At 43.1% G+C, this 13,539-nt stretch overlaps 1 protein-coding gene and 1 pseudogene across 5 annotated transcripts in view; one reads left to right on the plus strand and one right to left on the minus strand.

The window, feature by feature from the left end:
* Positions 1-1,226: 1,226 nt before the first annotated feature.
* Positions 1,227-1,498, minus strand: LOC308238804 (non-histone chromosomal protein HMG-17-like; annotated as a pseudogene). Its single transcript has one exon. The product of its transcript is annotated as a non-histone chromosomal protein HMG-17-like (transcript).
* A 6,027-nt stretch (positions 1,499-7,525) lies between these two features.
* Positions 7,526-13,539, plus strand: part of LIN54 (lin-54 DREAM MuvB core complex component) — a 68,259-nt gene continuing 62,245 nt past the window's right edge. For 2 of the 4 annotated variants that reach the window (XM_080675134.1, XM_080675136.1), the window contains exon 1: positions 7,526-7,686. The gene's annotated coding sequence lies outside the window, so the exon portion shown is untranslated. Of the gene's footprint in view, positions 7,687-9,655; positions 9,996-13,539 lie in introns of those variants that run through there. The other 2 variants (XM_080675137.1, XM_080675135.1) reach the window with 2 other exon arrangements.

Raw genomic sequence — 13,539 nt, forward strand, 5'->3', positions numbered from 1 at the left:
GTTAAGAAAAAAACAGAGGTGTCCGGCCAGCATGGCTCAGTGGTTGAGCGCCAACCTATGAACCAGGAGGTTACAGTTTGATTCTCAGTCAGGGCACATGCCCAGGTTGTGGGCTCCATCCCCACAACCTAAGTAAGTAGCCGATCAGTGATTCTCTCTCATCATTGATGTTTCTCTCTCTCCCTCTCCCTTCCTCTCTGAAATCAATCTATCAATCTACCTATCTATCATCTATCTATCTATCTATCTATCTATCTATCATCTATCGAGTAGATTGCCTCACTAATGCTGACCAGGGAATTTTAGACTGATTGGTTTAAAATTCCACTCCTGGGAGAGGGTGAAACTTCAGTTTGATTAGATAATAAGTCTTTGTAGGGCTTAGCACAAGTGACTCCATTTTGGATTTGTAGTTTCTTTTTTTTTTCAAGCTGTATCCAGCTTTATTAAAGATACTTATCATAAACAATCATAGTATGTCAGGCAGGACATAAGCAGACAATCATTAACAGTATACAACAACTTTCAAACTCCCTTATTCAATAGATTACCAAAATCAGAAAGCCACTATAAAACCCAATGAAGTCTTTATCTGATGCTTTGAACAGAGATAGTTTAGAGGGAGGGTTGACATTTCACATTAAACATGTTGTTTAACAACTTTTCACAAGCTAACCCTGACTTTCAGGAAGTGAAATGAAAATGGCAGTATTATCAATCTGTAGACCTACAATCTAAAAAAGGAACTGCCTCTTTTGAGGGATGCCATCTCAATGGTGACACTGGAAAGTCCAGTTGCCCAAACATGCTAGTAACCTATTTTTGGGGGGTCAGGTCCCAACAGGTCTCTGGGCTTAAGGGAGTCAAGTCTATGCTTAAGTGGAGAGGGAGAAAAGGACATAAAAATGAATTTTAGTTTCCCCACACCACAAGGTGTTTGTGCTAAGGTGGTTAATGTGAGTCAACATCAAAGGATTTCCTCCTCCCAGGAACCAAGAGGAAGTCTCTCAAAACTGGAGGAGAAAGGTGTTGTTGGTTTTTTTTCCTATGTCAGTCTAGCTTTGAAGACATTCTATTAGTACTATATATCCTTCCCCCCAAAAAACAATGAAGAGTTCTGTGTGCTAAGAACATAGATTTTTAAAAAAATAAAACTTGATTTTAAAAAATAGTTTTTCAAACTGTGCAGTCACCAGAGATACACAGTTACCAGAAATGCACACGCTTCACTTGGCCTCTCCAGCACCTTCAGCTTTCTGTGCCTGGTTTGTCTTGGTGTCTCCATTTTCTGCAGGGTTATTCCCATCCTTGCCAGCATCAGCTCTCCTCCTTTTCCCTTTGAGTACCTTTTCTCTCCTCTTTGCAAGGGCTTTTTGAGGCTTGGGCTCTGGCTTTGGAAGAACAGGTTTAGTCAATCACCTCGTGGATCTTCTCTGTGGCTTGTCCTTCACCTTGGCTTTATCTCCTTAGCATCCCCTTCTGCCTTTCCCTTGGGCATGATGGCAATTGGGCGGGACGGACAGGCTGGACAAAGGGATGCAGCAGCACGTGGGCTTTAGTCAATCCAGGGGACGTCCTTGACTCTTCTTCACACTGCTCAGGTTTGTTGTTTTTTCCGAATACATCTAACAGCATGAATGAATCTCAAAAACAACACACAGTGAAAGAAACCAAACATGAAAAAATACGTGCCCAAAAAAGTACATGCAGTAATACCTGCTTATCTATAGAGGATGCGGTCCAAGACCCCCAGTGGATGCCTGAAACAAAGTACTGAACCCTATATGTACTTTTTTTTTCTTATGCATACATACTTATGATAAAGTTTAATTTATAAATTAGCCACAGTAAGAGATGAACAATAGCTAATAATAAAATATAACAATATACTGTAATAAAAGTTATATGAATGTGGTCTCTCTCTTCTCAAAATATGTTATTGTACTGTACTCACATTTTTACTTAAAGAAGGACTTTAAGTAAAAAGCACTACTCTTGTGCTTTGGGGCCATTGTTAATTAAAATAAGAGTTACTTGAACACAGCACTGTGGTACTATCTCAGTCAATCTGGTAACCCAGACATCTGCTAAATGGCTAACGTGTATATACAGCATGGATAAGCTGGACAAGGGATGATTCACGTCCGGGACAGGATGGAGCAGATGACAGTACAAGATTTCATCTGATAGAATGATGTGCAATTTATGAATTGTTTATCTCTGGAATCTTCCAGTTGGTATTCTTGAACATACCTATGGTTTGCCATAGCTTGATTGTCTCAAGTTATAATTCTCTGCTATTCCCAAATAAACTCATTTTGCTGGTAAAATGATGGCTATTTTATTTTTAAGGTTGACATTATGGTTCCATCTACATATTCTAAATCAGACAAAACTAATCTACAGTGATTGAAAATCAGAAATTGCCTGGGGAGGGGAAATGGGGAAGGGTGGGAATTTACTGGAAAGAAGTAGGAGGTGATAGAAATGTCCTATATATTGGTAGGAGTGTGCATTATATGCATGTATGGATTTACCAAAGCTTATCAAGTTGTACACTTAAGATCTGTGCATTTCAAAAAAAAAAAAAAATCTGTGCATTTCACTGAATGTAAAACCTTCATTTAAAAAGGGAACTTTTGTTGCATAATCTTGTGTGTATGTATTGAATTTAGTCTTCTGAAGTGCTTTTATTTATGCATTAGAGGCCCAGTGCATAAAAATTCATGCACTGGAGGGCGGTCCCTCAGCCCAGCCTTCCCCCTCTCACAGTCTGGGAACCCTCAGGGGCAGGAGGCGACCCAGTGATCATGGGAAGGCAACGCCCCATCACACCTCTGCTGCTGCCACTGCTGGCAGTGCAAGCCTCAGCTGGCCCTGGTTACCTGAGCTTCGGGCGGCCCTGGGCGTCTGGGGGGCTGAGGGGACTGGGAGACTCCGGAGGCAGGCGCCTGGGGCTGAGGGGACTGGGTGCTGCCATCTTGTGGCTGTGGGTGCCGCCATCTTTTGTGACGGCATGAGGGTCAATTAGCATATTCCCTCTTTATTAGATGGGATTTATATATTCATTTATGGTTTAAGTTGTCTTCTGTAGCAGTTTCAAAGCCTAATGCTTATCCAGCCTCAAAGGAAGAGAAGTTTCAACACAATTGTTCTGCTCCTCCAAAGTCCCATAGATGTCAGGATGACCAGCAGGTCCTGTTAAGAACAATTCCCAGTCAGATTCTATCCCTCCTCTTGGAGGTCCATAGATCTTTATAAGCTATACTCTCTCCATTATCCAGTGTGTTCTGATCCTGTTTCCTTTCTGCCTCTAGACTCACTATAACCTTAAGCTTCAGTCATGCCATCTATTGCCCACTGTGTCTGTCTGCTGGTTCCCACATAGTCATGTTTCAAGTGGGTTCATATAGTTGAATTGGAAGAAGCGAGAAAGGCGAAAGAGATGTGACAACCGGATTCATTTTTATAGACTATCTGAACCCAGAACAGTGTGTTTTTTATTTAGTAAGTGCTCAAAAATATTTGTTAAATTGAGTAAAGAACATAGTTGGGTACATAGGAGATCTAGAAAATTCCAGCATCGTTGAATGTTATGTTGTGTCCATCTCCCTTCTCTGAGGGTGGCACTAAAATCAAGGAGTACACAAATCCAAAGATTGATTAGGAACTACTGTCAGTAAGTGGAGAAGATAGTCTGAATATGCTACCAACTGTGGCATTAGCCAGAAGCAGATAGTGAAACTTGGATTGTAAAACAAGAATTCTAAGATATAGAAAGACAAGTAGGAAGGGTTGGGTTAAGAGACTTAATATAAGGACTTTCCTGGATAAAAATTGATGAGACTTGTGGTGCAACAATAGAGACCCTCAGATTCTCTTAATAAAAATAAAACCTGGAGAAGTTCTAGCTTCTGCCTTGGGGCAGAAAGCTGGAAAAAGCATTACTCTTATCACCACAACATAAGCTCGGTAATCTACAAAATTATCACTTTTACCAAGCCAATCAGAGAGCTGAGGTCACAGGGCAACAACTGGCCTGAGATGTAAGGAAAGCCTGGTGCTTCTAAGCACAGAAGAGATGCAAAACACTGGGTCACTGGTGGCAGAGCATGGGAAGGAAGATGGTGCAGTATTCAAACGGGAAAAAGAATTCTACTACATTTTTAAATAAATTGCTAAAGACTGAATGTGGGCTGTCATGGGAACCCCATCTGAGTCACAATCATAAGGGGAGTTCATATCCACTCCTAGGCTTTTCTCCAGGGATCTTCATGGGTACCCAGGACAAAGATTGGGGGCAGAGTGGCAAAGACTGTGAGGTGGTACAGGCTTAAAGGAGAGGAGTGGCTGCCACTGCAGGAAAGGCAATATGAAGCCCAGAGCCTTCTCCTCTAAGGAACGTAAGACTCAAACTGTTGGAGGAAGGCAGCAAACCTGCTGTTCCTCAAGGGACAGATGGGGCGCATTGCAGCTGGAGTTAGAGGAAAAAAGAGGGAAAAAAATCCCCTGTATTCCTGGGAGAGGAGTAGAAACTGTCCTGAGCCTAGACTAGTAGAGGTCATAATATTGGGGAGGGTCAGAATCACCGAGACCCAGGGACCCAAAGCCCGTGTAAGTATGAAGTTGGAACAGGATGGGAGAGAAGCTGTCTTCCTTGCCCTCACCCCCACAATCAGTCTACCAAGCATTAAGTAACAAGAAATTTACTGCTGGGAAAAGGGCATGAACTTGCAGGGGTGGGGAATGTTTGGCCCTGAGGACTGTATAAAGCTCAAAAAATTATTTGGTCTGGCCCTGCCAAAGCATTAGGGGTGTTTATTAAATATTTGACCAAATATAGCAGGCTAAATATTTTTGTTTGTTTTCTTTTTTCCCCCCTTCTAGCAGGCTAATTTTTATTTTATTTTATTTTTTTAATATATATTTTATTGATTTTTTACAGAGAGGAAGGGAGAAGGATAGAGAGTTAGAAACATCGATGAGAGAGAAACATCGATCAGCTGCCTCCTGCACACCCCCTACTGGGGAATGTGCCCGCAACCAAGGTACATTCCCTTGACCGAAATCAAACCTGGGACCCTTCAGGCGGCAGGCCGACGCTCTATCCACTGAGCCAAATCAGCCAGGGCATAGCAGGCTAATTTTTAAATTGATAATTTTCTATGGCCTGCAAATCTACACGAATAAAAGAGAAATATGCAAATTGACTGTACCTCCATGACACCCACGAGCCAATCAGGAGTGAGTATGCAAATTAACTCCACAAAGATGGAAGGTTAATTTGCATTCGCAAGCACAGAGCGAAGACCGAAGACTGAAGACAACTAAAGACTGAAGAGGCTTGGCTTCTCCGCTGTGGCCAGAGCAGAGAAGACTCGAGGCTTGGCTTCTCTGCTGCAGCCAGAGCGAAGGCCTGGGTCCCGGGTGCTGGAGGAAAATCAGTGCCAGCAGCCAGGGAAAGGAAGGCCTATTGCACGAATCTTCGTGCAATGGGCCTCTAGTGATGTTATAAATATCTAAATGAATCTTGGCAGAAAAAAGGTTTCCCACCCCTGGCTTAGAGTGACCCTCTGAGTGGCAGGAGCACAGAAGGCCTAAAGCTGGACTTATAACAAATGGACTCATGAACAAAGGAACTTCTAAATAATCTTTTGTTAACTAACCTACTTAAGAAAAATTTATCAACTCTAGTATACTTTGAACTTAGCAGAATGCCTGGCGCATAATAGGTATCCAGTAATATAGTTTGTTTTGTCAGGTCCCTGACTTTAATGTGAATGCTTGTGCCATTTCACTCTACTGTATGAAGCTACTGGTGTTTTCTGATGACTATCTTGATCCAATTAAGAAAATGTGTTCATTTCTCATTTACTAAGAATTTTTGAAATTCAGAAATGGCTGTTGAATGTTATATAATGCATCCCTAAAGAATATCATTTGGCTTTTCTCCTTTAATTTGAAAAAGTACCTGAGCAGATTTCTCAATGTTAAGCCACCATTCTTGGAATAAACTATACTTTGTCACAGTGTGAATTCTTTTTATTAACACATTACTGGCTTTGTATTTTAATACTCAATTTTGTCTTTGGAACAAAGTCATTGAGAACGTAAGAATCTTCCCCCCCCCCCCTTTTTGGGTACTGTTTGCCTTGGATTTTGGTATCAGAGTTATGCTAGCCTTTGTGAAATAAACTGGGAAATTCTCTGCTTTTAGGGAGATTCTTCGTTTCCCTAGAATTTACCTGGGTTTGGTTACCCCGTCTCACTCCCTTCTTCCTTCCAGAGGTGCCCCACAGTACCACTAATAATTTAACCATGAGGATGTTTTCTCATACTAGCTTTCAAGGCTCCTGGAAAAGGGGGCTCACCTACTGATCCTCAACAAAACCAGTTTTCTCACTGTCCTTGCACAGGCCATAGACCTTACCACTTCCAAGCCTTTGCTAATTTAATGTCACTTGCCTCACTAAATCCTAACCACTGATTTTGAGGTGGGAGGTATAGGGTGGTGTTGATTATGGCAAAATAGAACAAACATCTGAGGCAGAGACTGTGTAGCTGCTTGACACCCTTCTCTTCATTTAACCCTCAGAATCCTGGGAGGCTTTATTTTTTATTTCGTAGATGGGAAAAGAAACTTGGTAAATGGTATACACTAATAAGTGGAGGTGCCAGAATTTAAAACCCGGACTGCTAGATTTCAGTGAATGCAGCTTCTCTCCTCTTCCATTGTTCAGGGGCTACAGTCTCTCCTCCTCCATTGTTCAGGGGCTACAGTCTCTCATGTTGACCTGCATGTCCTCCATGCTCCATTAGCAATTGTAGACTGTACCACACTATTTTACATTACACTCACTTGTAATTTCTATTGTTTCTTCTGAGTAGTTCTTGTCTCACACGGAGCAGTTATTAACTGAATGACCTCTCAGTGCCTGTTTATCCAACTCCAGATTTAGGCACTTTTTTTTTTACTTTATCATAAAGAGAGTGGGGGAAAAATAAAAGGAAAAGGTGTCTAAATACAAAAAATGTTGATTATGTTTGTCTTAGTTGTATACTGCAAAAAACTCCCTTTCAAAATAAGTTTAACTCTGCGTGGTCTCCAGGGGCTCTTTGGCTACCCCTACAAAATTAGTGCCTAAAAGTCGACAAGAGTTGCCATTAGTGAATATTGATCACCTTCCCACCAAGCACATCAAGCAGCGGCAGGATGCTGGAAATCGCACCTACATATAACACGGACTCCCTAACAAGGATGCGAGATGAGTCAGGCCCTCCCAGCTCCGGGCGCGATCCCGCTCCACCCCTCCCATCTCAGCCAGATGGAACATTCCGTGCGAAAGCTTTGACAGAGCACCCCCTCGGAGTCACGTGGCGCTGGAGCGTGCTGACGGCGCCTGCGGAATGACGCGGGCTCGGGTTGCCAGGGGGCGGGACCGGCGCCGCGGAAGGGGCGGGGGAAAAGCCTGCGGGGAGGCGGGGCAGGAGGAGTGGAGGGGCGGGCGGAGAGGGGCGCGCGGGCGGGGAGGGCCCAGCGTATTATGGGATGCGGCGGTGGAATGGCGCTGGGCGCGTGATTTTGAACAAACCCGGGTCTGTGTCTCGGAGGCGCCGCCGCCGCCGCGGCAGCTGGGAGCCCAGGGAGCGCGGCGCGAGGAGAAGGCGGCGGCGCCGCCGGCTTTGGTGAGTGTCAGACCCCGGGGTGGGGGCATCTGGGCAGGCGGGCGGGAAGGGGCGCCGGCCCCCGCTGCGGGTGGTGGCGAGGACGAAGGGCGCCTGACCGCTCCCTCCGGGAGTCGGGGCTGCTGGGTGGTGGCGGAGAGCGGGAACCTGCAGGCTGGGGGTCGCAGTGCCCCACCCCCGGGCCGCAGTGGGCGGGAGGATCCTCCCGGGCTCGGCCCCTTCCCGCCCGCACCCGGGAGGGCGGCTGTCACCCGGCCTCCCGCCCTTCCTGGCGGCCTGGAGGAAGGGCTCCCGCGGCTGTTGACAAGCACACTGCGTGGCCGGGGAAGCCGGCCGTGTCGGCCCCGGCTTTCTGGGAACCGGTTTTGCTGCTGTGTCATTTTGTACCAGCCCTTCCTTTCCCTGCTGCCCGCCGCCCCGTTCTTCCTACGCCCCTTTGTGTAGTATCTTCGTGTGTGTCCGTTTTCCTCGCGAAGCCCACCAGCCAAATGTCATAATGTCCCCGAGGTGCACGGGGGAAGGGAGCGGGCCGGGACTTAGCTTGGCCAAGCAACGGTAAACACCAAGCAGAGTGCGGGTGGACGCGGCTGGCGGTGGGGAAATAAAGTTCAAAGATGAAGACGCTGGGAAGACTTGATACTTTCAAGCCTGTAGCAGGCTGGGTATAGAGACGGCGATTAGGCTGGGTAGTAAATAACACTGGTTTAAGCCTGAATTTACTGACTTTTATATGGAGTTGTCACTCAAGCAAGGTAAGGAAATGAAATGGCTTTTTCAACTTCTACCTCACTCTTCTTAGACTAACTTAAAAAAGACAGTAGAGGGACCCTATTCGAAACCTTGAAATTCAATTTGCTCATTTCAGATTGGTCTTTTAGAGTTTATGCTGTATTTGACAGGTATGGAATTCGGCTTTTGAATGGGTGATTATCATATCTTTCTGAAATTAACAATGGTAGCCAATTTAGGTTTTTTAAAAATTCCGGTCTCCTTAGAAGCCTTGCAGCTTATGTTTTCTTGTTATTTCTTTGATGATTAAAAGAAACCTATGTTAGCCCTGACTGGGTAGCTCAGTTGGGTAGAGTGTCGTACTGATACACCAAGGTTGTGGGTTCGATCCCGGGTTAGGGCACATATAAGAAGCAACCAATGAATGCATAAATAAGTGGAACAACAAACCTCCCTCTCTCTTTCAAAAAAAAAAAAATCTGTGCTCTCTTTTAGTTATTTATTAAACTGCATGATAAGAGCTGGTGGGGGTAGATAGGTAACTCTGGGGTCTTGTTCTAAAGCAAGCTGTTTATTTTCACTGTTCATCCATGAACAAGATCAATACATTTTAAACGTAGTTGCACTTTGGCATCTTAAGCCAATGACAAACTGGAAGTTACAGTGTTCAAGGACAGAAATGATCAGATGAAATTAAGTGGAGAGGAAAGTAGTTCAGAACTTCGTTTTGACCACAGTATCTGCATGAGGATCAATGACTGTAATTTACAAATGTGTCAGAGAGGTTAGACGTGCCTATGGAGATAGCTCATTCTGTCCAAGTAGTACTGACAGTGGAGGAAAATGTCGGAGTTGGTGAGTGACATTAAAGGTCTGGATCTTGTTTTTAGTGCCTGAGATGGGCACAGTGAATAAAATACATGCCATCACCTCGAATTGCTTTTTTGAAAGTGAAATAATTTGGGGTTCTTTATTGTCCTTATGTCGTCTTCCCCATGGCTTTTGCTCTTCAAAATAAATATATGCCAGACTGGGGACCCCGCAGGTGGCGTGACTTCCTTTGGCGTGGCTGCCGGGCCGCAGGATCACCATTTTTCCTAGTGGGGTGGGAGGTCTCGGCGTGGGCTGTGTGTACCTCCCAGTGCATTTGAAGGCTGGCGGGGCCGGCGGGAGGTTTACCCGGATCTGTGGGTGTGCGCCTCTCGAGAGGGGAGGGCCAGGAGGGGAGGAGGAGGAAGGGGGAGGTTACCGGCGGCGGCGGCGGCGGCGGCCGGGGCTGGGGCTGTCGGGGAAGCTGCTGAGCTGTGATGGTGATGACGAGGTGAAAATGGCGGATCTTTCGAAATACAATCCCGGCCCCTGACATACCAGAGGCGGCGGCAGCGGCGGCGTCGCCACCCGGGCTCCCTCTTCAGCCCCGGGTCCCCGGTAGCGCTCCACTTAGGGCGTACTGGGAAAGCTAGTATCTGGCCAGAGCTACCGTGCACGGGCAAAACAAGCACCGCCCGGGCTCCGAACTGCCCGGGACCTTCTGGAGCCCCCACCTCGGAGCCGGACGGAGAAGGCTGCTGCCGCTGGAGGTAGAGAAGGGGGTACCCGAGGGCTTCTCTGTCTTGAGATTCTTTATTTTGGGGGTGGGGTGGGGGGATAGAATTGTGTTGTGGATCAAGGAATGACTAGTCCTGAGTGCAAAGAATCAGTAGCCTCGTAATGACATCAACATTATTCTTTGAGTATTAAGAGGGCTCGAGTTTGCTCTGATACCTAAGGCTGCTGCTGAGGCCTAGAGGAACCGCTAGCACTTATCACGATTTTCTGATTTAATATTCAAAATACCCACTCTGGTGGGTATTGGTTTGATGATGGTCAGCAATTTATGGGGTTGTATGTTTCTTTAGGGAGGCAGAGCATTGGCATTTTATTCTGCATTTAAGCTCTTGATTTAGATCATAGTCTATAACTTGTTTGGGTGTGGATGCCCACATTTTTTGAGCATATGGACCAGTTTTGTAAGAATTTAAAATATTGCCTTTTTCTTTTATGGCTCTGTCATCTGTAGAGTTGACCCCTTTGGCCCTGCCATTGGCAAATAACAATTGAGATACTGTCATGTATGCTTTATAGTTTTTCTTTGTGACTCCCCCAACCCCCATCCATTTCGTCAATTCAGAGACTAAAGTTATGAAAGATTTTGCAGTAGATTTTATAATTCAAGTGAATCACAGCTCTGGGGGCTCTATTTTGGTTCACAAGTTTTGCCTTCATTGTTAAGGAAGTTGTGATAGCTTGATGCATGCATCTGATGTGAGTCATTAAGTTGGTAAAGATGAATTGAGAATGTTTATATTCTAAAATACTGGACACCTTTGTTTAAAGAGCTGGAGAATTGGACTAATTGACTTTATAACATCCATAGTTTAATTTTGTTAGATTATCTAAAGATCCCTGTGTGTTTTAGATTGTGCTGTAGATCCCTAAGGGGTCTGTCTCCTTGCACACAACAGTAGTGTTACTGAAAAGTTACATATGAGTCAAAATTTTATATGTTAATTTCAAGCCCTGTTTTTTTCCAGCTTTTGTAATAGAGGATTGGGTCAGTGACATTGAGTATATGAGAGGAAACAGAGGTGAATAATATTTAAGAAATGCCTACTGGTAATTTTATGATTACAGTAATTTTCCTTATCCAAGTTTCCTACAAAGAGATGATGTCATAGTATTTAATAAGTATCATATATATATATTTTATTCAGAGGTAAAATATTTTGTGTGTATCTTGGACATTTGGCTTTCGTTCATTAGAAGGCTGAGACCAAAAATTTTTTTAGGGTACTGAGAGGTACTCAGAAGATTTATTTAATGAATTTTTAAAAATCATATGTCTGATGTTCTTATATCTAGTAGGAATTTGATTCTGTGGTTTTTGTTTTTTTCTTGTTATAGATTTTATGTTGCAATTATTTGGTCCATGCCAACCTAGCTGCTAGGTTAGTAGTAAGAGTAAGAATTTTTATTTATTTACTATTATTTTTTTAATCCTCACCTGAGGACATTCCCCCTTCCTCCAATTGATTTCTAGAGAGAATGGAGGAGGAGGGGGGAGAAACATTGATATGAGAGAGACACATCAATTGGTTGACTCCCACTCGCACCCCTACTGGGTCTGGAGAACCTGCAACAGAGGTGCATGCCCTTGACCAGGAATTGAACCTGAGACCCTTTGGCCTTCAGGCCAACACTGAGCAAACCCGGCTGGGCAAGACTAAGAATTTTAAAAATAATTAAAGATGGAGATGAAAATGTCTTTTTCATTGTTTTTCTTATTTTTTTTCAGTCACAAAGGGCTGTTGTCATTTGTGATTCTCTGTGATTGTCTTTAAAGACCAGTTTTTAGATTGTTGTGGTTAGAACACTTGTCTATTAATAATTAGAATTGTGTTAGAAAGAAATACAGGAAAAGTTATGCTACTGGAGATAGTCCAGTGTCTTTATGGGGGGAGCATTATACATTTCCATTATTTTTTCCAGATATTAGTATTGGTTATCTGTTATCTATTGTGCTTTACATATTATGCTAGGGATAGGAGATACCTCAATATTGTCTCAGGGAATGTTTAATTTAGGAATCAGAGGTAGGTTGGAAGGGTTGAATAGGGCCTTAATGTATGCAGAAGGCTTTGAAAATTACAGAAATTTTTTAAACAGGAGAGTGACAGCCACAGAGATCCGGTAGTTTTTATGTGGGATGTGTTATAGATTAGAGGAGATGACGGTAAAAATACATTGTAGGCTAAAAGCTTTGGAGATGTGGAAATTCTTGGTTGTAGTGGGAAGGAGACATTGTGATAAATGACTAATTCTATAGAGAGACATTAAAGATGAAGGCCTTAAACCCTGCTGTTTGATAGAATATTGAATGCCATAAAAAAGAGATCAGAGGAAGCTAATTTAGATAGAGGAAAATAATTTTCATTTGAATTATAGTGTACCACATAACTGTCTTCATAGTTAACCCTGCAAATAAACGAGGCTTAGAAATTATTGCTTAGGTTTATACATTAAACTGCTGAGAGAACCAGGATTTGGAGATGGTTATTTCTGATTTGAATCTCCATGTTTTTCCCACACTATGTTAGTCTTAAGCATGAAAAGGGGGAAAAATATTGTGAATCCCCAGTGTTGGCCTAAATAATTTTATTTGATTAAAATATTTAATTTTATATGTATATAGATGTAAATTCTTTAGGCTTACTGCTTGTATGCAAGTAACAAAAGTAAATTTATAAATGAAATATAAGCCAAACTATAAAACCAGTAAAACAAATTAAATGTAGGATAGATGATGATGTTTTGCTGAAACAAAATCTTTCTTTGCATAGTAATATACTATTTATTGTCTGCCTTGGTAAGATGTGGAGTTTTCTATATACTATATATCCTATTATAACCTAATTTCTATACCACTTTTCTGTATTTGAATGCTCACGGGTTAGGTGGTTTGGCTTTCACTTGGCGTAAATATATCATTTAATCTTGTAAGACTGTTCTGTGTCTTTTTCTTTAGCTCACCCTAATTCTAGTACCATTGGTTGTGGATATGAGGTTGTTATCCAGGTGATCCAGAATATATTTTTTTAAAGTATCAAAATGAAAATATAAACTTTAAAAATCTTCATCAGGCCAAAACCGGTTTGGCTCAGTGGATAGAGCGTCAGCCTGTGGACTCAAGGGTCCCGGGTTCGATTCCGGTCAAGGGCATGTACCTGGGTTGCGGGCACATCCCCAGTGGGAGGTGTGCAGGAGGCAGCTGATCGATGTTTCTCTCTCATCGATGTTTCTAGCTCTCTATCCTTCTCCCTTCCTCTCTGTAAAATATCAATAAAATATATTTTAAAAAAATCTTCATCAGGACTCATGGATTATAGTCTGCTACTCCCAATTAAGTTTAAGAAATATTGTTGTGTATCTAGTCTTTGAGTGTTGATGTTTGCTTTTAGAAATGAAAGCTAAAATTCAAATTTTATAATGAATCAGTGCTGATGGTAATTTCTCTAAGTACAAAAGTATAATTATTAAACATGTAGATATTTCTGTCTAAACCTCTGCAAATTACTCGCTCATCTG

The sequence above is a fragment of the Plecotus auritus genome (genome assembly GCF_963455305.1).
Source record: "Plecotus auritus genome assembly, chromosome: 1".
NCBI lineage: Eukaryota > Metazoa > Chordata > Mammalia > Chiroptera > Vespertilionidae > Plecotus > Plecotus auritus.